Here is a 27,933-nt window from a genome sequence, read left to right as displayed (position 1 = left end):
AGTCAAATATCTAAGCTATAGCTTTCTCCCATTCAGAAAACATTTGTTTTATTTTCTGTTTTTAATATGTGTACATAATGAGAATCACTGCCCCCGGGCAGGGCCAATTTTGACACCAGGGGAAAATTTTGAACAACTTTGGTAGAGGACCTATAAATGATATTATATATCAAACATCAAAGCTCTATGCCTTGTACCTTCAGACAAAAATATTTTTTATTTTTTTCACTATATGTACATAATGAAAATCAATGACCCCCGGGGCAGAACCAATTTTGACCCCAGGGCTATAATTTGAACAATCTTGCAAGAGGTTCACTACACAATGTTTCATGCAAAATATCTTAACATGTTTGTTTGTGACTTGGAATATAGATTAACTCTTGTACATTAGTTAACATATATAATTACATGTACATAATACATTTGTTATTAGGCATGTTTATGCTTAAACAATTCTATATGGAGTTAAGATAAGTTATATCAATTGTACATATAAACTTAGCATGACTGTTTAAAACTTGAAATGCTCATTAAATGCATTATTCAGTATATGTAATTGTGCTATTATAAATAAAACCTTTTCTGTGAACACTTAACAATTTTGAAACTTTTTAAACAATTATATTTACTTTATAAGGAACTTTATAGTTTATCGTTATTAGATGATTTTATTGAATAATTGGAAGTTAATTGATCAAATCTACTTTAGATTTGAAGCATTGGTTGACATATATTTTTAGGCTAAAATGTTCAAACTTTATCAGAAGGGATACATCTACATTGAATTTGTCAAACAATGGTGACATGTTTATCGGTATAAAGAAATGTTAACAAAATGTAGGCAATATATAACATTTATATCTTGTCATAGATTACCTTTATGAAAGCATTGCTATTTTGCTAGATCTAGTTTTGTAATATTTGTATTTTATAAATGTAATGCGTTATTTGATTATTTTTGATAGTATGAATGTGTGACTTTTCTTAATAAAGATTTGTACAGAATTGATTTGTCTATTATATCTTCCCCCTCTCTTACAGAAATAGTTATGTTATAAAACTTGTTGGGTGTTTCCTTCCTACATTTTTTTAGTAAACAAAGACTAAGCTGTCAGTACATATTAAACAACGTTATGTACAATATATGCAGACTTACTAAGAATGAGACATTGACCTTTACACTTTATCCATATTACAATGACTAAGCTGTCAGTACATAAATAACGCTATGTACAATATATGCACTGTAAGAGATTGACTTGTGTAATACAACTGGAATAGAAGCAATTTTGTGTTAAACATATGTAATACAAAGACTATTATCACCTGCGGTAACAATTTCGCAACCAATGGTGTATTTTTATACCATATGTGACGTCATACCATGGGTAACACTAACATCTTGAATAAACCGTGATTTAAGTTTACCAAATGCATTAATATAATATATTCAGGGTGGAGGTGTTTATGCCATCATATATGTGACGTCACATATGGCGTTATAAAAAGTTTATCATTGGTTTCGTAATTTTTACTACACTTGACATGATCCGAGTGTTCAAAGTACTGTGTGTACCTGTACGAAATTTTGGCACGGATTCTGGGCGGAATTGGCACGGAATTGGCACGGAATCAGTGATTTCTGGGCGGACCAGGGACGGAAATGCAAAATCCGTGCCATTCTGTCTCACAAGAAAAATATTTTGTGCCTTTTTCTGGGCGGAAAACTAGAAAAATTCCGGCTGGAATTTTATTTTGAGCAGAATTTATACTTAAACATTTCATCTTGGACAGAATTTTCAACTTTGATTTTTTTTTTGGGTAGGAATAGTCTTCACTATGGGCGGAATTCTATACTTAAAAATTTTTCTTGAACAGAATTTCACATATAAGATGTCCAAATCATAATTGTACTCTCAATGTTTTTGCACTTGCAGACATTGAAATTTTACCTACTGTACTTATTTTTTTTGCTGAACCAATAATTACAGGTGTATTTTTAGAATTAATATAATTTTTTTTTAGACATTAAAATAGGCCTTCTTTTTAGATAAAAAAATGTGGCATTAATAATATATTGTCAGACTAATTTATGTTTTTTGTACTGAAAAACAATTAACTGTAATTATAAATCTTAGTGTAGAACTTGAAAACATTCACCTCCAAAATGCTTAAGTTTATAATATAAAGATTTTTCATACAGCTTGTATTATAATACATTTACTGTATTATGAATTTTTAAATATGATTTTAGGACATCATCTAAAAGCAACATTAAAATAAGAATGCTTTTTAAATTTGAATATACTATAGAATATAGGGCAGTCACATCAGGACAAGATTATAAGTGTGCTTGCCATTTTAAATTCTAAGAATTCATGATTTTGTTATAAAAAAAAAATAAACAACACAAAACAGTGCATGAAATAATCTCATATATTATGCCCTTTTAATCTATATAAAATTGATCAACCAATATGCCCAATAATTGCTTTTATTTACCGTAGGTAAATAAATACTACAATGTATATTCACTGAGATTATATTCACCCAGATTTTACACTACACAGATCAGAGCACTGATAAAACTCTACTGACCAGCAGTTTCCCATTATCTATGCATGACTGGTCATTCCAACAGATCAGACTGTTCCATGTAATTATTTTGGGGAGAGATAACATTATAAATTGCATATGTAGAATTTGTCTAGGACATATTGCATTTTTTTTGTACAAAAATTTGTAATTGTTTTTTAAAATTTATATATATCTATTTGTTATTTGATTTTTCTTTTACATTGAATGAATGAAAGTTAAGATGATGAGTAAATTAACCCTGTTTTACATAATGATGGACCGGTCCATTATACAGTAAACTGTTGTGAATTTTGAATTCTAAGATATCTGGGTCAGCAAAAAGAGTGCAAATTACAGTGGATATACTTGATATTTTAACAATTTTGGAGTAAAGTTTTGTTTAAGATCTCAAAGTGTTAAAGTAATTGGTACAAGGAGATGTATAACATAATCAGGTAGTTATTAACTTTTAGTTACATTAATTTTATATGAAAACTATCAATACTAAGTAGCCAACTAAAATTTGTAACACTGAGAGGTCATTGTTGTTTTAGTATTTTCAACTTCATACATTTGTTTTTTTTCTGATAATTGTTTTAAATCTTTAATACATGTATTATTTGCAAATTAAAAATTATTCAATGATTTTTTTGTTAATATAATCATTGTGTAGATCTATATTGTATAAATAGCATGTAAGTATATCTTTTTCATTTCCTGGAAATTAAACAATTTAAATAAATTTGATTAAATAGGACTAAATGGTACAATCAGTAGTTTTGTACAGTTGAACAGGGTCATCATAATCATTTATTATTTTACATGTTTTGTTGTCTTTCCTATGGAACAATCTAAAAATTACATTTTACACTCATAATTTGCAGGCTGCTCAGGGACTTAAGTGCTGACTGTGAGATGCCAGGTGTTTAATAATGATGTGCAGTATTAATCCTGAAAAGGTATATTTTTAAATCTCTATACTTAACTATTCAACATCTTTCCTTGAAAAATACATAACCAGTAATAAAAAGTGTCACAAATAAAGCAGTCAGTTAATTCTTATACAGAGCAATTCTTAAACACTTGTACACTTGAATAACTGATTCTGTGTTGCTAAATTACTATTTTTGAATATGCTTTATAAGCATAGTTAATATTTAATACTGTTGCAACATAAAATTTGATATTATTAAAAAATATAAAATATAACTGCATGTAATTATGCAATAAAACATAATTGAGCCCTGTCATGACAAAACCAACATAATGGGTTTGCGACCAGCATGGATCCAGACCAGCCTGCTCCTCAGCGCAGTCTGATCAAGATCCATGGTGTTCGCTATCAGTTTCTCTACTTGTAATAGGGTTTGTAAGCGAACAGCATGGGTCCTGATGAGACCGCGCGGATGCGCAGGCTGGTCTGGATCCATGCTGGTAGCAAACCCATTATGTTGGTTTTGTCATGACACGGCTCAATTCATTACAAAATATTTTGTTTAATTAATTATGAATTTTATTATTAAAGGTGAGCACAACCACAAGAAGTTCTAGGAAACACAGGCAGTGGACTTAAAACAGACATGGATTAAAGAAATAGTAATTTAAATAATCAGAAACATTTGAAACAAATTTATGATTGAAACTCTTCTAGCAAAATAATTGCACAAAAAAAACAAAGTGTTGGATTTTAAGATTCCAAAACCTGCAGCTAGAAAAAAAAACTGTTTGTGTTATAGTGAATGTAGGGTATTCTATTCTGTATTTGGACTAAAGGATATGATATTTTTTTTATTAAATTTTGTGAAAGAAAATTTAATGTGATACATTATTGATAATTTTATCCCAAAATATGTGATCATGCTAAACTCATAAAATTCCGCCCCCTGAATTCTGTCCCAGAATTCCGCCCAGAATCTTGTTTGACAATTCCGCTCTGAAATTCCGCCCCAAGGTTCCGCCCCAAGATTCCGCTTCAAAATTCCGCCCCAAGATTCCGCTTCAAAATTCCGCCCCAACTCATTTGCATATTTCGTCCCAATTCCGCCCAGAATCCGTTCCGTTTCCGCCTGGAATCCGACCGGAATCCGTGCCAAAAGCAAATGGTTTAACACTTATATATTCGGGGGAGAATTTAAATTTCTGGGCGGAATCTGCCTTTGAATTCCGCCCCATTTCCGTGCAGAAAATTTCGTACAGGTACAGTTTGTTCTATGATCTGGATGCATTATTTGTAAGCCAGTATAGTTCCATAACATTTTAATTACTGGTCTTTCTTTTCATTTATTCATCATATATGATGTGACATTTGACATAGATACTGCACGTGATATATTCCGAGTTTTATCCTTACTGTGTGTAAAGTTTATTCTTTGACCCAACCTTATTATAAGTAAGCTTATCGTTCCACGTAGTTTGCCTGGTCTTTCTATTCATGATTCGAATACTTTTAACTCTATGAAGTGAATTCTGGTAAAACACAAGTTATATCATTTATCATTATAGCATCGTGTCTTAAGTTTACAACACGTGTCAATATATATGTGGAGGCACATATACCGTGACACTATTAAAGCTGATAAAATAGCTCACAGATTGGGTTATGGTAGATCCAGCAAAGTGTCGAGTCCTGTGTATATCTGTGATATTTAAGTGTCCACTGTTATACTTGGCACGCTAAAGAACCAGAAGAAACTTCTGGAATTGGGGTATCTTTCTATATCTGCATGTTGCACTATCTCCAAAAATCTAAAATAACTAACAATCTTATGGCGGACTCGCCCATAAGGGCAGTCGGTGGTGAGTATAAGATACACATCAAATATACACACACACACACACACACACACACACACACATTGCATAGTTATATAATTTAATATCATTAAGAAAGACACTGAAAATGAGCACATTATAGTTATTACATATAAAATACAAAACGTTCAAAAATCGATAACCTGAATTGATAATGCAGTTCAAGGGAGAATAATAATGTATTATCAATCTACTTAAAAGGAATTGTTTCCCTTTAATCATAATTGCCACATTTATTTCGGAAAGATTTTGAGGAAAGTCATCATGTTAAAGGGAAACTAGTCAAATAGTCAAGTATATCTTTTTACAAGGGTTATTTTCCTTTGATTAGACAGTAATGTATATATATATATACACGATTGAAACACCCTACACTGCAGATTATTTCAAAGTTGCTATTTTCATGATTTTGAGGATGTTTCTGATTTTTTTGTAAGAAGAAATCTGCGGAACATGAAGAAAACATTCGTAACAGTATTATGACACTAGGCCTACCGAATTTGCCAAGTGCGAGACCCAAATCGGCTTAGGTAATTGCAGATTATTGATGTCTATGTCGAATAAATATCGGCTTTGCTTGTTTAATGCATTGCTTTTTATCACTTTGAGGATTTTAAACTTATTTTAATACTATTATGTATAGTCATATCTGGCTAAATGAACTTCACTGAAAATTGTGTAATTTTCAATGTTACTTATTACCTTGACCTTTTTCCATCTTGAATTAAAATTGTTTTACCGACCAAACATTGTATTGATATAGTTATAAAGTGTCAACATATTGTTTTAGCAATATGATTTTCCTTCAGAATGGCGAATGCATTTGCGTATATTTTGCATACATTTGCATACATTTTATTAAAACTTACAGTCGTTATTCAATGTAAGAAGCGATTCCTACCTGTTACAAGTTGTAGTAAATTTATATCTCAAAATAAGAGTATTATAGTATAGAATGTTTAAATGAGGTATTTGTATATCTTTAAGTACATTTTACAAAATAAATCAAAGTAAAAGTGCTCAATAAATCAATGTAAAAGTGCTCAGTCTTAATGATAAACCCTTTTGAATTATAAAGAGTTAGACCTGAAAAAGCAAAGTAGTCTGTACATTATGACTCGAACATGATTTGCCTTGATTTGTTTTGACTATCATGTTATTCATAGGATATACATATATAATCAAGCGTAATTTGTCATTTCTTTATTAATAACAGAGAAAATTAAAATTTCTGGAATTCAAACAGTACTGTCACGGTTAGAATGTATTAGTATGTAAAAATAAAAAAATCCATGAAAATATTAGAAACGAGAGATATTCTGTTAACATGATTCAGTGAACATCATTATAGGATGTTACTTACAAAAGCATTGACTACATATTCTACTTGCACTTTTGTTCATATTTGTTTTAAAATTGTTTTTGACAGATTGGTGTCAACCAACACCAGCTAAAGGAAGTTAGAAAGAGTTTCGCCCCAATGCTTGTTGAAAGTGTTTTTCAGGTAATATTTTAATAACATCGTAGTTATACTTTGTCTACACTAAATAAGACAACTTTAAAAATTTACAACATGTCCGAATCTTTTTCCGTTTAATGTCAATCCATCACTCTTTACTTATTTCACATACATTAAGAAATGATAAGAATGAATAAAACGACGGCGGCGCGGGTCAAAAACACGGTAATTAGTGGGCGCGCGGGGCGAAAATACGCTAATTAGCGTAGGCCCGGAGCGTAAAAAGGAAGGTTTTGTAGAATAATTTGGCAGGGGCGAAAACAACAGCACGTTAATTAGCGCCCTTTAACAATAAATATTTTTCTTCGTAGCCCAGCTATTTCACAATTAGATCTCGACTTTTCGTCCCGCGCCCCGCTGGTTAGTGTGTGTTTTCGCTCCGCGCCCGACATTATAAATTGATAAATCTCCACTGTTCGCTTTGCGGGGTCGTGGAGCGAAAACACGAATTGCACAAATCAGGCAACATAGTGTAACATTAAAATAGAGACTTGATCGCATGATCGTCTTCAAAAGATATAATAGTTTGCACAATATGCATTTTTTGTAACAAATATAAAACTATCAATGGATCTGATAAAGTCGGTGACAGAAATATCATTTTACAATGTAAATAGATCAGGTCTTCATTCAAATCATAAAACTTGCCAAAATAAAATCGATTTTTATATACAAATTAAAATATATATTCAAATAAAATTTTAGTCTTCAAAATAAAATTGAAAGGCTTATCTTTAAACTGATAGGGAAGTTTATTTTGTTTTGATACTTATTTTATACAGCGCAACATGAAAATAACAGGACACTCCTTACTTTATGCCTGAGCTTTTAAAACAGGTTTAAATGGATATATTAACACAGTCAGGTTAAAATGAATAATCAAACTACGGAACGTATTAAGGAATCTTTGGTTTCCTCCAATCCCCATGGTACCTCTGGAAGCGACTTTTTAAGTGTTCGATGTCCTAATTCTAAAGACGAGTCAGATCTTCTTAGTGAAGTAAATATTAAAGACGACAGCGAATCTCTTGCGGAAGCCTCGTTTGCAGGGGACGCTGATGAAAATATAAAGGATCCATGAGCAGTTTGTTTTACTAATCGTAATTTTCCAAAGAAGGCTACTCACTTTTGTAATGATTGTGGACTTTTGGGACATTTTCTGTGTGAACAATGTTTGGGCTTTCACAAGAAGTTTACCAACCACAAGTCTGTTAAATCATTCGCCTCAGCAAAATACAAGAGAGGGTATGTTAAATCTTTAAATTACCTTCTTAGCTTTTACTATGTTTCTTAATTTTATAAGATATCCGGTGTTTTTGTCCAATTTTCTGTCTGTTCTATTGTGTCGTTTTCTATACAGGCAAATTTTTTTATTAACATAATGAAATACATAGTAAGGGTAAAATTAAACGAATGTATAAACACATGTACTTAACCAAAGTCACATTCACCACCATCGATCCAATGGATGTCAGATCCATAGTTTGAAAAACTTTGTTTTCAGGTAAGTAAACCTTAATATGCACTATAAGGAATTGAAAAATTGACAACATATGTCAGTCAGATGCAAAACGTCTTTAATTCTTTACCGTACGTTTTATGAGTTAGGACATTTTTCTGAATAAATTATTAGATGATAGAAGGGTTCTTTATAAGAAATAAGAGAATTCTAAATAGTCTGTAAATCATACTTATGAAAAATATTTGTGCTATTGATAATAACTCAGAAACAAATAATAATATTCAGCTAATAAATGACAGAATCCAAAAAAAAATATTTTATTTCTTTTTAAAAACGTTTATAGTACAGTTGAGACCGTCTTAATGACTCCTTGTTTGTCACCCTATTATATCCCTAGCGAAGTATATTTCATTACAATTGCCAAAAGGTATGTCTGTAGCGACTCCGGTTGAGATTGTTTAACGACACAATATTTACTCCCAAATCGGTAGTTTAAACCTATATAACGATTTTTAGGAGAATTATAATCGAACACGATAACGTTTGCATTACTCGATCGTACCATTTTGATATAATGGGTTGTTGAAGTTCTTTTATGATTACATGCAATATAGAAGTGGATATAGACACGCAGATCAGAGTAGCGTAGTGGTTAGAGAGGTCAGGTTATGAAGATCTCAGGTTATGAACATGTTTTTTTCTGGTGCAAATCTGCAATTGTGCACATTTTTAAGTATGGGATTTATTTTTAGAATATACATAGTGTGTCACGTAACTTATCAATTTCTCTTTTATAATGTTTTGCACAATGTAAAGATAAACTTATGACGGTTAAGCATTAAAGCAATTGAATGTATTTCATTTTGATTCAACTGTCATTGAACAGATCGAATAGTTTTATCAATTTTATTCTGTTTGAAACTCTGAATTCCATTCGCCACATTGAAAACAACATTTGGCTAATTTGTTTATTATATAATTATATTCTTTCTTCCATTGCTCATTTATCACCCTTATCAAAACTGTGTTGTCTTATACTTACATGTTGAATGTGAATGTGTGTACAACAAAACGTTCTCAATGAACATTGTGTGCATAAAACTCACGCAGAACCAAAATCCAGTTCGTTTGTTTTAAATAGCCCCCCTCTTTTAAAACAAAAAAGAAAAGAAAAAATGGCTTATCAAGGATTCCAACCAGGGTATCTACATTAACAGAGCGAACACTCTATTATTACGACACATGAAAAATGAGTGATTGATTAGGTGGTGGTCAAACAATTAGGCGATAAATGGTACACTTTTATACATGTATAGAAATTATCGACACTCGATCCTATTTGCTAATATTGATGTAAACATATAATAAAAGGAATAGGGAATTCGAGCTTTTTGTAGATATTATTTGACAATATTGGCATGTGACTCATTAATGTTCGGGTGGGGGTGGTCGTAGGTCTCCGTAATTTATTACGATTTATGCTTAGGGTTTTAATAATAGTATAGATCTCGATATTAATTGAATCAATAACAACTGCTCGATGGCCTAGTGGTAATACAACTGAATTGTGACAAGTTCGTACATCAAACAGACCTTTCTTTCATGATAGTTTTCATCAACTGATTTTTAATATTTCTTTAAATTATTTAAAACATGAGTTGATAAATCGTGTGTTTCATTTCGTGCAGCTTTTAATTTCATAATTATGATAAATACATATTTTTCATTTTATTAATTTCAAAATGTACGACTTTACATAATGATACGCATACATATAACACCATAAGATCAAGTTTGCAAAATATAATAAAAATCACATCAGAAAGCATAAAAAATTATTTTCTTTTGACCCTACAATTTTCAATTTAAAAGTAAATAAAAGTGTAACACTCTGTCATTAGATTATTTATTTTAATATGAATCTACCTGTAATATGATCATGGCTCAGAAAATCCAACTGAATATCAAACGTTATGGTTAATGTATGATAGAGAAACACTTATTTGACTTTTGGGTACCTTAATCCCAAACTTCTTAAATCATTATTCTATTTGCATATGACCATGGCTAAATCATTAATTTGAAAAAATAACTCAATATATACTTTTTTTAGTTTAATTTTAGCTTGTTTTAGGTTGATTTTATTTTGTTAAATCAAATATAGTTCTGTTTAATGAGTACACGAAAGGAAACTGATCTATTGACAAAACAGCAGTAATTGTGTTTAATGACCCCCTATTTCTAGTGAGAGTCTAGTTCAAAATTCCATGAATACATTGTATACCCAATGGAGGGTTTCTTTTGAAAGTTTATCTAATTTTGCAGCAGTATACTGGATGATCTCGTCAAATTTCAAAGTATTTACTGTGTAGGATTTAATTTGTATTATATTTTGAAAATAGCAGGTACCAGATTTATAAATGAATCTAACATTCAGCTAATTACTACCAGCAGAATGTTTGAAATTTAAACAAACACCTTGAAGTAATAAGTTCTTAGGTAGCATTGTAGATCTAAAACAATACTTTAATGTTAATAGGTATTTATGTATGGACACAAATAGAATGACAAATTGAATAGAGAAAGAAAACTGAGTAACAATAGTATTATAATGATAAAAATCCTGAATCAAATAAAAGACTGTATTCCCTTCAATGGTCATGAAAGCTGTTTAGTATCTTAATACTAAAAACATAATGTTAAGACATGCAATTGAAAAAATGTTTGAAAATGATGCTTATAAATCAATAAAGTATCAAAACGTTTATCATTATAGTTAAATTTTCACTTACTAAAAGCATGATTATCTGTACAAGTACACCATCCAGTAAAAGGAACCCAAAAGAAAAGGACACACAGGAGCTACAAAATGAGATAGACAAATTGAAGGAAAGGATAGTTATATATCGTAATGAATTAGACCCGTACGTATTATAAATATTTATGTATTGTCATGAGAAATTTTGCATTTTTTCTTTTTACTTTTTAGTCTAAATGCTTATATTATGATTTAATACTATAAGACGGAAACCACAAAAACAACTTCTTTCTGTATCCATAAAATAGCAAAAAATATAAAAGATATCTAACATTCCATTTGGTTGCTTTTTATTCGTAACAATTGCAAAACTTGACCAAAAATAGTGATTTGCATCATTTTTCTACAGATTTTCTAAAATGCAACAATATTTTACAAGTCTAAAGGATTAATCGCAAAATAATAATTGTATCTTACATTCATTTCGTCATTAACAAACACGAGAGCAGTTACTTAATGCCATGCAGCGTTTTATTTTAGTGTCAAGATAAGAGCAGAATTAGACTTAACAGACGAATCAATGATCAACGTTTTAAGGGAGGAAAATTTAAGGTAAATATTGACACATTTAAAATCTTTTAATGTATGAATTTATAATAGTTTATTTTTTTAGGTTGTTCTCAATAGCTACATTAATGCAAGGAGATGCTTTATTCTTCATTTATAATAATCAAAAAAGTGAAAAATATATGTTTTAATCTGTGTTATTCTCTAAAAAATTTCAGACTGATAGCAGAAGTAAAATCATACCAATCAAAGGATTCTACAGGGAGGTAATTTCAATTTTGAAATAGAATTTGCATTTCCATCATGATCAAGCATTTTTAAATTATGTGATATACATAATCATAGTTTCTGGATGATAACATTAAAACGATTTTCACATTCGTCTCTAATTAGTTCTAATATGAAATGTAATCTCGCTGGAATAATCACTTCGTTCCGCTCTTACATTCTTCGCTAAAAATTTGGAGCGTCAGCTAGGATATGATGTTTATGAGAATGTGTCAAAAATGCAAAGAAATACGTAAGTGGCTGTAAAGTTATGTAAGTTACAATTGAATATATGTGTATTTGTGTGAAAGGTTTTCTATCCCTGCACAGACAAAGTTTCGAAATATATGTACGTTTCCAGTTAGAGTGTTTTTTATAATCTGTACACGTTTTTTTTCTAAAGAATAAATAACCACACAAACACATAATTATAAAAAAGAAATGCACACAATATTTACTCCCAAATCGTAGTTTAAACGTATATAACGATTTTAAGGAGAATTATAAGTCGAACACGATAACGTTTGCATTAATAGGTCGTACCTTTTTGATTTCATGTGTTGTTCAAGTTGTTTAATGATTACATTTTGCCTTTATATTGCAATATAGAAAAATAAAAGTGGTTATAGACACGCAAGTCCTAGTAGCGTAGTGAGTTCAGGTTATGAAGATCTCATGTTATAATTATGGTTTTCCGAGTTCAAATCTGCAATTGTGCACATTTTTAAGTATGGGATTTATTTTCACAATATACATAGTGTGTCACGTAACTTTTCAATTTCTCTTTTATAATGTTTTGCACAATTTAAAGATAAACTTATGACGGATAAGCATGATGGAATGTATTTGATTCTAATTTTACTGCCATTGAACAGATCGAATAGTATTATCAATTTTATTCTGTTTGAAACTCTGAATTCCATTCGCCACATTGAAAACTAGAAATGTGTCCATAGGACACGGGTGCCCCCACCGCGCCACTGTTCTGTCAATCTTATGACTCTAGGTCAAATATTTTTTGAAAACTAAAAACATTTTACTAAGTAAAGGGCAAGAACTTTACAAATACTGAATAAATCCATAAGCAAACCCCAAGGTGCATAAGTACACATGCTGACCAACATTCTTGTAAACTTTCAGGCCTACAAGTGAAATACTTTTTGAGCTATGCATGAACAAGTTGAAAATTGCAAATTTATACTACTGTAAGTCAAGGGCAATAACTCTTAACAAAACTGAAAAAAATCCACATGCAAAGTCCCAGGTGCATAGCTTCACTGTGATGTGAATCATTATTCCAGTAATTTAGTGATGTTGATCATTATTCCTGTAAAGTCGGTTGATTGTAACTCAAGCACTCAAGGAACAAATAACAACATAATGAAAAAATTTTTACTAAGTCAAGGGAAATAACTCTACAAATACTGGATAAATCCACAAGCGAAACCCAGGTGCAAATCTAAATATGCTGAGCAACCTTCCCGAAAGGTTTAATGACTCTATGTCAAATCCTTTTTGAGTTACATGCGACAAAAGTTGAAAATTGCAAAATTTTCTAAGTCAAGGGCAATAACTCTAAAATAATAAATAAATCCAGACAAAAATACCCGCTGCACAACTGCACATGATGATCAATATTCCTGTGAAGTTTCATGACTCTATGTCAAATACTTTTTGAGTTATATGCGACACAAGTTGAAAATTGCAAAATTAAGGGCAATAACTCCAAAAATACTTAATAAATCCAGACGAAAATACCCAGGTGCACAACGAAACATGCTGATCAACATTCATGTAAAGTTTCATGACTGAAGGTCAAATGCTTTTTGAGTTACATGCGACACAAGTTGAATATTGCAAAATTTTACTAAGTCAAGGGCAATAACTCTAAAAATACTAAAAACATCCAGATCACAATACCCAGATGCACAACTACACATGCTGATCAACATTCCTGTAAAATTTCATGACTCTATGTCAAATACTTTTTGAGATACATGCGACACAAGTTGAAAATTGCAAAATTTTACTAAGTCAAGGGCAATAACTCTGAAAATGCTAAAAATATCCAAACGAAAATACTAAGGTGCACAACTACACATGCTGATCAACATTCCTGTAAAGTTTCATGACTCTAGGTCAAATACATTTTGAGTTACGTTTGTCACAAAAGTGAACGGACGGAAAGACGGACGGAAAGACGGACGGAAGGACGGACGGACAAGGGTAAATCTAAATGCCCGCCACTAAAGTGGGGCACAACAAAATTTGGCTTATTTGTATATTATATAATTATATTTTTTTCTTTCACTGCTCATTTATCAGCATAATTACGACTGTGTTGTCTTATACTTAACCTGTTGAATGCGAATGTGTGTACAACTAAATGATCTCTGGATAGCATTGTGTGAATAAAATTCACGCAGAACCAAAATCCAGTTCGTTTTTAAATACCCCCCGCCCCAAAAATAAAAAAGAAAAGAAGAAATGGCTTTTCCAAGACAAGATTCCAACCAGGGTATCTACACTAAGAGAGCGAACACTCTACCATTACTCTATTATGCTAAACGCATAAAAATTATTGATTGATTAGGTGGTTAAACATTAAGACGATAAATGGTACACTTTCACTTTTATGTAAGAATTATCGACACCTCTATTTGTCAATATTGATGTAAACAGAAAATGAAAGGAATAGGGAATTCGAGCTTTTTGTAGGGTATTGTATGACAATATTGACATGTGACTCATGGGGGTGATCGTAGGATTCGTGATTTATTACGATTTATGCTTAGCGTAATAGTATAGATCTCGATATAAATTAAATCAATAGAAAATGTTCGATGCCCTAGTGGTAGGTAATACGACGGAATTGTGACCACGTTATTGCAATTTCGTACATTAGACATACCTTTTTTGTAGTGTTCATAAAAAGATTTTTTAATATTTCTTTAAATTATTTGTAACATGAGTTGATAAATCGTGTGTTTCATTTATAACAGTTTTTAATTACATAATTATGATAAATACATATTTTTCATTTTATTAATTTCAAAATGTACGACTTTACATAAAGATACGCATACATATAACACCATAAGGTCAAGTTTGCTAAATGTAATGAAATTTACGTCAGAAAGCATAAAAATTCCATTTCATTCGAACCTACAAATTTCAATTTAAAAGTAATTGAAAGTGTAACACTGTCTGAATCTGGTAAGGCAAGTGATACCTGTAATTGTTTGCATCGTACTTTAAAATTCGTTTGGTTTACTTCGGAATCTAATAATCACCGACAAAAGGTCGTTGAATAGTCATTATTGCCAAACAATATGATAAAACTTGTTTTTGACTTTATCCTTGTGAAATGATGATGTTTCCACTCGATCGTTTGCTTAAAATTCCTATCAAAATAAATAGTATGAAGACTGAATAATTCGATTTCAAAAGAATTGAATTTACACTATTTACACTATTGATAACATTATTTATTTTAACATGGAACTACCTGTAATGTGATCATGACTCGGAAAACCCAACTGAATTTAAAGCTTTATGGTGAATGTATGATAGAGAAACATTTATAAGACCTTAGAAGTAAATACATTACATTAGAGTTTCATGTAGCCAGGTAATTTATACATCTGTCGTTATTTACACTATTGATAACATTATTTATTTTAACATGAAACTACCTGTAATGTGATCATGACTCGGAAAACCCAACTGAATTTAAAGCTTTATGGTGAATGTATGATAGAGAAACATTTATAAGACCTTAGAAGTAAATACATTACATTAGAGTTTCATGTAGCCAGGTAATTTATACATCTGTCGTTATTAGGAAAATTTATTATGTTAAAAAAAGAACAATGTTTGGTACATGTATTTGCATTAAATGGATAAGTATTTTTCATCGATATGTTTCATTTTAAAACTCAATGTATTTTTTTATTTAAAACAATAAAATATTAATAATAACTCTGAAACAAAGAAAGGTCCTCCAAGCTAACATGATTAAGTTGATTTTGCCCTTTACCATGTAACGATAAGATTTGTATATTACTCCTGTTTGTTACTACAGTGTACTTTACATAGGCACATAACAATACATTAATTGGTAAAGACTGTTACGTGAAAATGTATAAACATGTGTAGATAAAACATTTTTTTCTTATTTGAAAAACATTCTAACGTTGATTTCCTTTCAATACAATTTGGTTGTTTTTAAATGAAATATGTTTGATGATATTCTTATCGTTTGATATATACTTGGCACTTGCATTAGATAAAAGCACAGAAATTTTTATAACCAATGTACACCGTAATTAATGACACCAAGATAATCAACTTCTACCTACCATTTGGCACATCATAATATTGTATTGGACACTTTATTTGTTAAGTCATGACTATATCCAAAGCGTTAGTTTTTTTTTTCCAGCAAAGGTGTGCAAGGAAAGGAGAAAAATATTCAAGAAATGATATAAGAGAAAAGAAACATTGAAACTGATGAAAGTAAACTAAAAATGAATGTGAAAATATCGGCTATCAGATAATAGTGATAACTACTTTTAATGTTTGTGATAGCATTACCAATCAGCCTGTAAATAATACTTAAAATGACTTTCTAGTGTGATTATCAGTCCGATCTGAAAGTTTTTATTTTATTAAAATGGTTTTACTTACAGAAAAGAAGTTGAAATAAGAAAAAGAGATTTACGGGAGTGTAAACTGACAATGGATTTTGGTAGAAGGTTTGTCACTTTTCCAACTTAAACTACATCCACGCCATAATAATTATTACAAATCAGTTTCTATATAATAATAATCAAAGCATTTTAACCATAAACCTCGAAAAGTAAGATTTTTATTTTGCTGAATCTTCTTCCTGTAAGACAGACGTTATTTTCCAATATCTGGAATTCTCATATTTTTTTCTCCATTTAATTATATTTATACTACTTTCTGCGAAAAGGCAAAATCAGAATTGATAACAACATGATATAAATATCAACAGGTATATAATAACAAGCATGAGTTAAATTTGCACTGTATGGTACTGATTTATTTTTCAGTGCATTAAACGAACTGCGAGAGAAAAATGAAATGCTCAAAACGTAAGATTGTTTTTATTTTGCCTTATCTTTTCGTTATTTTACAATATCTGGAATTCTCATATTTTTTCCATTTAATTATATTTATTTCTAAAATACAACTTTCTGCAAAAAGCAAATTCAGAATTGATAACAACTTGATATAAATATCAACTCGTTCAATAAATTCAGTATTAAACTAACACTAATTTAATATCCTCTATATACTTGTTAAAAGTTACATCGCAGTCATTGAACACGCCCGACGTCTGTCATTTTTTTCTGCTCTTTAGCGAAACAGGCAAAAGTGTTATAAGGCTGTATTTTTGTGATTAAAAGAAATCGTAGGCTATTTATAATATAAAACAATTATTGACTAGTGAGTCATTGAATATGATGTGAAATACACCTGCAGAAAGTCATATTGAGGTCAATACAATTTTATGAAATAATGATTTCCCTTTTGGTATTGTCTCATTATGTATACCATGAAAACATTCAAGTATACTTCGGCATAATCTGTATTTTTAAGTTAAATCCGGCTCGTGAGTTTTATAAAGTGACGTGCCATTTTCATATTTTGCGAAAAAAGTCATATTTATGATAAAAGACCATTACACAATTATATGATGTTTTATCTTTAATATTGTGTTCGTATCGTTCGACACATATATTTTTTAAAATCTCTTATTATAATACATTAATTTCATTACCTTTTTTAACAATCTGTGTATTATTGTCAAATATATTCAAATAAACACTTTCCGGGAATATCAACGAATGTTTAAAGTCATAGACATGTATAAATAACATTTAATTAAGAAAAACTATATAATTTAAATACTTAATTCTATTATTATGAAAACGTTTTTATTATTGTTTTGATTATTCATTTAATCTAAATTCAATGTTAATGGGCACATATCTGATCAATGCACGAGGTTGATCATTAGCCATTATTTAATCTAAAGCTATACAATTAATGATATTTGAGAAATGAATTGGCAGCCGACCAAAACATTTAAAATTTGCAAAACGAAGTCAGTCGTGTAAACTCTGAAGCGAACTGTTGTAGTCTACTACAAACTTTCTTTTTAACGTTTGTAAAATTATATTGTATAAAAAACCAAAGACATGATTTGTGATTAAAAATATGCTTGAGGACGTTTATAAAACAGTCCTGTTGATGTGTTGCGTAATGATATTTTGGATTAAACACATATTCAATTCATGAGAAATCATGTCTTATCAAATGTGAAACAACAAATCAGTCATCCGTAAATGTAACATTTAAAAGGTGATTTTGATTGTATAGTTAATTGTAAATCAATATAGTTAGATTATTAAAAGACGTTCAGTACGTTTTATCTTAAATATAACTGAACTTAAGATACATCATTTAGAGGACAATGCGAATTATAACGCTGATAGAAGGTTTGTGACTGTTTAAAAGCTATCTTATTATGTATAAGGTTCGTAAATTTTCAGAGACCTTAGGCAATCGACGGCACAAGTCACAGAATTGAAACATGAAATTAAAACGCTTAAAGAAGAACACCAAAAACAACTTTAGAAGAAGGAGTAAGACTTGTTAAAATATCTTTAATTATTTCAGTACCGTCAATGAACAGATCAACGTCTGCAACATTTTTAGTTTTTCTGCTCTGAGCTTTCTTTAGGGATTCTGTGTTTCTCTATTTTATTGTCACATCATGGCATTTCTTCAAAATATAGTTTAATGAAAGGGAACGAGACATTTTGGAGAGTCTTTTTATACATGTGAACATGTTATGCAATTTTTCTAAAATAGGATTCAATAGTTGTTTGCTGATGAAATTATTTGAGGTCATGCCCTCTTGCAAGAGATATGATATTTGTGAAATAACTTAAGCACATTATAAGGACATAATGATTAACAACACCCTATAACTTATAAAAAAAACTTTATAATGTAGATGTTTTCAGAAGTAGGTAATACTTAATTAAAAAGATAAAATGATAACCCGTACAGCTATGTAAACAGTAAATGCGTAATTTTTTGTCAAGTAAGAATACTGAATTATTGAATCAATAATTACACTTTGTGCTTTGTATCTGAACAGTAAACCTATCTGACATCATTGCATGACACTATTAATCTTTCTTCAGGGTCAGTTGTGGGTCAAGTAATTTTTCCTGTGATTAAAATTAGGCCTAAATTAGATTGTTTACACTCTAGCAGTCACAGTTTTGATTGGATCATGAATAAACTTTGTCAGAATGTTTGTCGTAAAAAAATACAGGTAAATTACAAATATGGGTCATCTCAGGTGAAAAACTAAGTTACAGAAGCTTAAAATAGAAAAAGCTTGTTAACACTCTAGGGGCTGCAGTTTTGATCCAAATACATGTATCCTGGACATTGGTCAAGAAGGTTTTTTTTTACTATGTCTAGGTCAAGATTGAATATGGGTCATCTCCGGTCAAAAACAAGATCACAGAAGCTAAAAATAGAAAAATCTTGTTAGCACTCTAGTGGCTGCAGTTTTGATCCAAATATTTTAAAAATTTGTCACGAAAGATTGTTTTGATGATTTCTAGGTCAAGTACAAATATGGGTTGTCTCCGGTCAAAATCTCTGTCACAGTAGCTAAAAATAGAAAAATCTTGTTAGCACTCTAGTGGCTGCATTTTTTATCCAAATATCCTGGAAATTGATCAGGAAAATTGTTTTGATGATTTCGTGGTCAAGTTCGAATATTTGACTCGTCTCTGATCAAAACACTTGTTAACACTCCAGGGAATCAGAAAGATTGTTTTGATGATTTTTAGGTCAAGTTCGAATATGTGTTATCTTCGGTCAAAAACTAAATCACAGGAGCTAAAAATAGAAAAATTTTGTTAACACTCTATTGGCTGCAGTTTTGATTAAATATCCTGGTAATTGATCAGGAAGGTTGTTTTGATGATTTCTAGATCAAGTTTGAATATGTGTTATTTTCGATCAAAAACTAGGTCACAAGAGTAAAATCTTGTTTACACCCTAATCCAAATATCCTGGAAATTGATAAGGAAAAACGTTTTGATGATTTCTAGGTCAAGTTTGAATGTCTAAAACTAGGTCACAGGGGCTAAAAATAGAAACATCTTTTTAACACTTTAGTTGTTACTGTTTTCATCCAACCATCCTGGCATTGGTCTGAAAGTTTGTTTTCATGATTTTTAGGTCAAGTTCGAATATGGGTCATCTGGGGTCAGAAACAAGGTAACACTGCCTTAATATGAAAAAACCTTGTTAATACCCTAATGGTAACATTTTTGATTCAATTGTTATCAAACTATGTCAGGATGCTAATCTAGTTAATTCCTTAGAGGAGTTCGAACATGGGACATCTCTGATGTAAAACAAGGTCTAAAAAAAGAAAAATCTTGTGAATTCTTTAGTGGCTACTGTTATTACCCAAATATCCTAGAAATTGGTCACACTGTCCAAATATAGATAAACCTTGTTAATATTCTGGAGTTCACATTTTTACTCAATTGTCACCAGACTTGTTCAGGATGCTTGTCTAAGACATTGCTCGGATGAGATTGATGTGTCAGGGGAGCGATTTAGGGTCATCCCTGCTCTCTTGTTTTTAATTTTATTGTGTTAAAAGTTCTTGTGATTTTTTTTCCAATTTATGGATTCATACATGGAGAAAGCATTTTCACTTTTCTAGTTTGGGACACATTGATGAACCTGTTTCTGTTTTATGTGCATAATTGAATTTTGGTAAAAGATAAGCTGTAATTGACATTTTTTAAACCATTTGACCTACTTTCTTTTTTATGCACATACTTGAAATTTGGACCAGTGATGCAATTTTGATATCAACTGACCTGCTTTTGATATTAATGATATCGTTTGACCACTTTCTTGTTTTTAATGTACAGACTTGAAATTTTGTCTAGGGGTGTAATTATTAATGTTAAATTGAAATTTGATATCAGCTGACCTACGTTTGATATTTTCAATTTTTGTTTTACATACAAACTTTAAATTTGGACAAGGGTTGATTTTCTAATGCTTAATCGAACTTTGATAACAGCCGACCTACTTTTGATACTTGTGATATTGTTTGACCTAGTTTCTTTTTTTCTGATGTACAGACTTAAAACTTGGACCATGTGTGTATTTTCTGAAGCCAAATTGATATCAGCTGACGTACTTTTGATATTTTGATATTTTGATATATTGTCCGGGATTTTGTCATACGGTGTAATTTTGATGTACAGACTTGAAATTTGATATCAGCTGACGTAATTTGATATTTTTAATATCATTTGACCTACTTTTTGTTTCTTGACATGCAGACATAAATTTGGACCAGGGGTGTTATTTCAAATGCTGAATCAAATTTTGATATCACCGACCTACATTTGATATTTTTGATATCGCTTGACCTACTTTTATGTTTTTTGACGTTCAGACTTGAAATTTTGACCATAGTTGTAATTTCTGATACCAAAATCAGCTGGCCTACTTTTGTTTTTTTTATTTCATTTGACCTACTTTTTTGTTCTTGACATAAAGACTTAAAATTTGAACTAAGGGTGAAATTTGTTATGTTAAATTGAATTTTGATATCAGCTGATCTACGTTTGATATTTTGGTATCATCCGACCAACTTTCTTGCTTTTTGGACATATAGCCAAGGAAATTGGACCGAGGGTGTTATTTCTGATGCTGAATTGAATTTAAATACCATCTGAGCTACTTTGATATTAATGAAATCGTTTGACCAACGTTCTTGTTTTATTGACATACAGACTTGAAATTTTGACCAGGATTTATTTTTTTTGTTAAATTTAACTTTGATATCAGCTGATCTACATTTAACATTTTTATATCATTTGACCAACTTTCTTGCTTTTTGACATAAAGTTATAACGTTTGAAATATAAATTTATTATTTCTTTTATTGGAAGAATTACGATAATGAAAAGAAATTAAATTTTACGAAAAAGGAGAACACAGCGAAGTTTATCAAGAAGTGTGTTGAAATCTGTTGGCTGAAGAATTCCCAGGATGCACCGGGTTTTTTTTATACATCTGTCGTAGATGGGATATCTTTTGATGTCGACATACACAAAAACTAGCAAACTGGTTGACTATGTTGTATTGCCACCAATGCTGTTACATAAAGGAGGACCGATGCTTTGTAAAGGCGTGGCTCAAGTAAAATGATTAAAATAATTAAACCTGAAAATCGTTCATTGTTTCGGTATATCCGGCAGCTTCAATCACACTATTTTTTCCTGCGTAAAGAGCTGAAATGAAATCGTTTATCACCTATTTTTTGAACCAATGAAAATATAAGTTACAAACAATGAGCTGATTAAAGATTTATTCATACAATTTGTTTCAAATGCAGCAGTAATGGAATTTAAGGACAAGAACTATATTAGAAATACAAAAGTTGGGCTCCATAGTACACGTGTCATAACATTATTAATTTATGTATGTTCTATCTAATACTAAATACTATCAGAGTAATTATTTATTGTACTACAGAAATTCCTTTATAGATAGACCAATTCACTTTAAAATCGTTTTTGATCAATATTTTGAACCAATGAAAATGATTATTGTGCAGTAGTAATATAATGTAAGGACAAGATCTATATTAGATACACAAAAGTTTGACTACTAGTACATGACTGTGTAATATGACATTATTAATTACTAAACAGAAAATAACAACAACAACAAGAGTTGTATATGTGTGAGTTACATTGAGAAAATGGGACATCTTATATGGTTTTTTCTGTACAAACACCCGAACATTTCCAATATACTTGTTTCACGTCAATTAATCAACCTTTAAGCAAAACCAGTGTGATTCCTTTATGAGCAATGGTTAAAAATGAAACTATTTTGTACCAGTATTGATATATGTATATGCAAAACGTATGTGAAATCAGACGACCCAAATAAATCAATACAACAATTTTACCGATGTATACTTTTTATGCGAACACTTTTCGTCTTTATTTTCATTATATTCAATTGAGCTGTCTGGTAGTTGTGCTTACAAGTTATTAACAAGCCATTGTGATTATTTTGTACATATCTAATATTTACAATGCATATAGTTTTATATTTAGAATACAGCAGGCATTTGGAAAATCACACTTAGCTGGTTTCTATAGAAATGGGTGAGAGAATTTAAAACATTCTATTTCCTTTGAGTATATTATACTACATAAATATATATAATTTCATTAAATGAAGTCAATTGATATGTTAAAAATTACTTTCAATAACTCAATGTATTTTTTGTATTATTTTACTTGTTATTTATTTTCTGAAATAAATCATATTCATTTTATATTATTTCTTTCTTTGTCTTTTTAGATAATTATGTCCAAAGTAGATTTTGTAAATTCAGAATTGGAATTAAAGCTGCATGCCTCCAGATGACCGAAAATATTTCAAGAAAATTAAACTTAGAAAAACCATACTAAAACTTTGGGAAAAGTGGACAAATTAATGATTCAAGTGATAATTTATATCTTTTGTGCAATTAATGACTGTATTTTGTAGTATTTATCACCATATTTCTACTGCGTTACTAACGCAGTAGGGGCTATTTATGCATATTTTGACCTCTTTTTGGTAATTGTCGTGGATTTTAAGTGACGATTGTAATGTGTCAAGTACTTTATTTGTTCATTTCACAATATTTTACCTTTAAATATATTTTCAAAATTTTCATGAAAATTAGGATGAATCTGGAGGCGTGCTGCTTAAAATATGCGAAGATGTTCAATTTAGATTAAAGAACACACGCACAATAATTCTAAATACACTCAACATAAATTGCAATAAATGAATATTATGTTTAAACTTGCTTATAATGGGGATATTATTGATGGCAGTGCATTTTAATCTATACCGAAGAGATGCTTGTATGGAGTGTTTTAGTTTGAAAACCCATTAAATTCAATGTTGCTATATTTTAGCAATATGCTCATCATAGTTGGATGGGTGCTGTCATTTTGAAATCTTGATAATAATACGCTACGCAAACGTTTGATTAATGTTGAAGAGATCTAGAATGGTTCTACATTTAATATATAATGAACAAGTTTATACAAATTTATCTGCTTGAGGTATCAGATCCATGTAACGTTCAAAGAATTATCGTGAGGTTAATTTGATTTTTTTCAGTCGGATTTACTGTGTGCATTACAAAACAACCGGGACAATTGTTTTCCTTTTAACAGAGATCGAATTAACATAAAGTTATTAAATGCATCCTTTTATCAAGAGACCTCCCTTTGCTGATATAAATCCTAGAATAATCTGTGTGGAAATAGAAATAAATTATTTTCGGCCTGACCTTAAAGATATACATGTATATCATTGTCATCTCGTATTTGCAGCTGTGGTACAATAAATAGCGATATCAAATGCATTTTATTTCAAAAACAAATATTACATGAATGTCGTACACTAAGCTTTTTATGTATATAAAAAGTACATGGCAAATCATCATGCACCAGCGAAAGAAATACTCAATTTTCAACAGTTAACGTTTTTAATTAATGATCACGATGATTTTTCAACAATAACGATATTTGATTCAAAGATCCCATAAGATTCTCAACATTAACGGTAATTGAATCAATGATCCCAAGGAATTTTAAACAACAACGGTAATTGAAAAAAAAATCCAAGGAATTTCTAACAATTACGGCATTTGAATCAAATATCCAAAGGAATCCGAAATATAGAACAAATTTGAGATGATGCACGGAGCATCACTATACAGCTGCTATACAACACTTTATGCCTGCGAGTACGAGTATAAATTCATAATGAGTTTAGGTCTATCGAGAACAATCAAAACAAATAGTTGAAAATTATTTACTCGGTTAGATTGAGCCTGTAAATAAGTGTAAAATCTCTCACTCGGCAATCTGTACATCAATGCTTTCAGATCAGATATATTTTGATTATGAAAATGCCTATAACTTCTCGTAGACAACTTTATGCTCTAAAAGCATTATAGGTGAAATACATATTTTTTTCAAAACAAGTTCTTATAAAAAGCTTTTAAATAAACAATTTTACTTACAAAATAGGGATATATCTATAATTAATTTAGACTGACAATTTAATTACAGAAATACACACAAATAAACATATATTTACATATTTACATCATTCTAAATAGCATAATTTAAAAGTGTGCATACATAGAAACTAATTATATCTAAGTATAAAACTAGCATACAAACAAGATATCATGAGAGGAGGCTATCAAGTTACCTTTCGGAACGTCGATGGTTCTACTAAGGTGCCCGCTCGTGCCTGAAATACAATACACGGAAGGGCACCTGAGGTCTTCTTCCACCAGTAAAGCTGGAACATCGCCATTTGACATATACTGTGCCGGTGTGACGTAAAACCCAATCAAACAAATAGATAGATAAATACATGAAAACTTGTAAAAATGGGGGTATTTTACCATTAAACAGTTTAAGTACTATAATAATGAATGTATGTCTGTAAGCACAAGAATAAGTAAGAGTAAGCTGAAACAATTGAATTTCGCTTAAAGCCATTAAAATTTGATTTTATGACTATTGTAATTGCCTGTTACTTTTAATGACATGGTTTAAACTTGATTTCACATAACAAACACTTATGAGTGTAAAAGTGTAGAAGAATGTACCATTTAATTTTCCATGTCGAATAGATGTTGCTTATTCACTATATTAATAAAGTTTCTTTTCATCTCATTGTGCCTATATTACATTGTCAGATTTACATAACATCGGGTTTTTAAGACAAACTTGCTTCTGCAAAGGATACACCACTTGGTTATAGACAATGACGAGAAAATAAAAGTTCTTGTTCATTATTTACAATATGGATATCATTCTATCCAAAGACATTTTAGGATTATATAATTTTCTTTTCAAGTGCCCTTATATCAGCTCTTTTGGCCGCAAAGAGTGCCTATTTTCTTTCATCAAATTATCTCACAAATCTTTGATCGACAGGAGCACCCATGAAAGCGTATAGCTCTGGAAGTTGTTTCACTCTCTCGTCAACGTAGTAACTACACATAATCCCAAATGAATTCCACACCTATGACAAAAGATAAAATGCAAAGATCAATATTTCTTTTAGACAACAGCGTTTAAAACAGTTTTATTGGAAGTAATAGTTTTATTGGAAGATCTTGCACTGTTATTGTAATTTGATAAAACAAACATACAATATAACTTTATGTGGAACTATTAAGTGACTATATAATCATATAGTTTAAAAATATAATGTTTTAAGTCTTGCCTGATGTAAAGAGTTTTTTTATATATAAGAAATTATTTTTGAAACAAATATTTTGTTACAATTCTCACGTTTGATTGGCTTGAATGTAAACATGTGTGGATGAACATGTGTGTTGAAATACTGTTTTGAATGCTGGTCTTCTTTTAGAATTTAAAATAGATAAGTTGATAAGAATCATGTCATTACTTTTTTCACTTGCAGTACTGAGTCGTCCATATCATCGGCTAGATCAGGGTCATTTACAAACTCCATGAAAGTTTGACTCCGTAATGTGTGTTTTCAGTGCTGTTAACTTTGCTCCAAAATCCTTCCAGAACAGTAAAATCTTTCCCTAGTTCTGTTTCACCCATTTTAAGACTTTCCTCATTCATATGATCCGCTTTTGAAAAGAATGAACTTTTAAACCAGTTTACTATCTTTTGAGTGTTTTTTGTCACTGTTATGCCGTAAATTGATACAAACAGCTTTATATAAAGATTTGATGTAACTATGATATCCTCAGTATGCTCAAAACACGTACACCTCAGATATTGTAATGAATAATTACTCATTATGCATTAAGGCACATAAGCCCCTGAAACCTTTAATTTCTTTTTAAGAAAAGGCAAGATGAACGTTTAAGTGGTTATGGTTTAAGAGCATGATAAATGCTAATCACTTGAAGGTGTAACCCTGAATAGAGAAATAATCCATCATAAAAGAAGCAAAATGTAAAAAGAGTATTTTGACTCACTAAAAATACTCAATAACTAAAACTGTATTAATTACTATAAAGCAACAGAAGCGAAAGATTGTTCATGTAGTTGGGGGTTGCTAAATTGAATGCCGTCTTTCTTTGTTGATCTTGTTTATCATATTTTACTTATTAAAAACAATAACAGGACAACACAAATAAAAATAGTTTAAGAAATGAAATATATAAATTTCTATGGCATAATAGTCTTTTAAATGCATTTTAAATACATGTATCAATTTTACAGATTGTTCATTGGCCAAACACCAAGCAGTTATTATGCGTTCATATAAAAGTGACTTATAAATTAAATGATAAAATGAATGTGATTTGATAGTAGACTTAATAATTTGACATTTACTGCATATAATTATTATTTAAGTTTCTGACATATTCTGATGTACATTTGCCTCCCCCTTCAAAAATTATTCAATAGATAAATAGAAAAAAATAGACATCTGCCCTCACAACCCCCACCATCACAAGTGTCAGTGTCACATAAGAAGGTATTAAGTGTTCTAGAAACATTAGCTTAATACTGTACATGTATTTATCATACAGAATTATAGCTATTAAAGATCATGCAGAATTATAGCTATTACAGAGGGCAAATATTCAACTTTATATTTCAACTTAGAGGTGGGGGAGAGACGGAGGGAGAGGGCAAATGTCTGATCGTACATTTTTTTCAAACATGGTATCTTAAAACGCGAGTGGGGAGACCAATGACCAAGATTTGTTATGATCAATTATCATATCTTTCAAACACAAATAATGTTAGCACAGGTGATTTTCAAATACACATACAAATG

At 30.4% G+C, this 27,933-nt stretch overlaps 1 long non-coding RNA gene across 1 annotated transcript; it reads left to right on the top strand.

Moving 5' to 3' along the window:
* The first annotated feature begins 7,642 nt into the window (after window positions 1–7,642).
* LOC132726377 (uncharacterized) lies at window positions 7,643–11,963 on the top strand. The gene is made up of 4 exons (XR_009625185.1): window positions 7,643–8,155; window positions 11,189–11,296; window positions 11,671–11,742; window positions 11,916–11,963. It is a non-coding gene; the product is annotated as an uncharacterized LOC132726377 (long non-coding RNA).
* Window positions 11,964–27,933: the final 15,970 nt, after the last annotated feature.

The sequence above is a fragment of the Ruditapes philippinarum genome, unplaced genomic scaffold, assembly GCF_026571515.1.
Source record: "Ruditapes philippinarum isolate M1 unplaced genomic scaffold, ASM2657151v2 ctg4383_1_1_1_1, whole genome shotgun sequence".
In the NCBI taxonomy this organism is placed as follows: domain Eukaryota; kingdom Metazoa; phylum Mollusca; class Bivalvia; order Venerida; family Veneridae; genus Ruditapes; species Ruditapes philippinarum.
The sequence above is the reverse complement of the archived record's forward strand: the minus strand, read 5'-3'. Positions and strand labels throughout refer to the sequence as shown.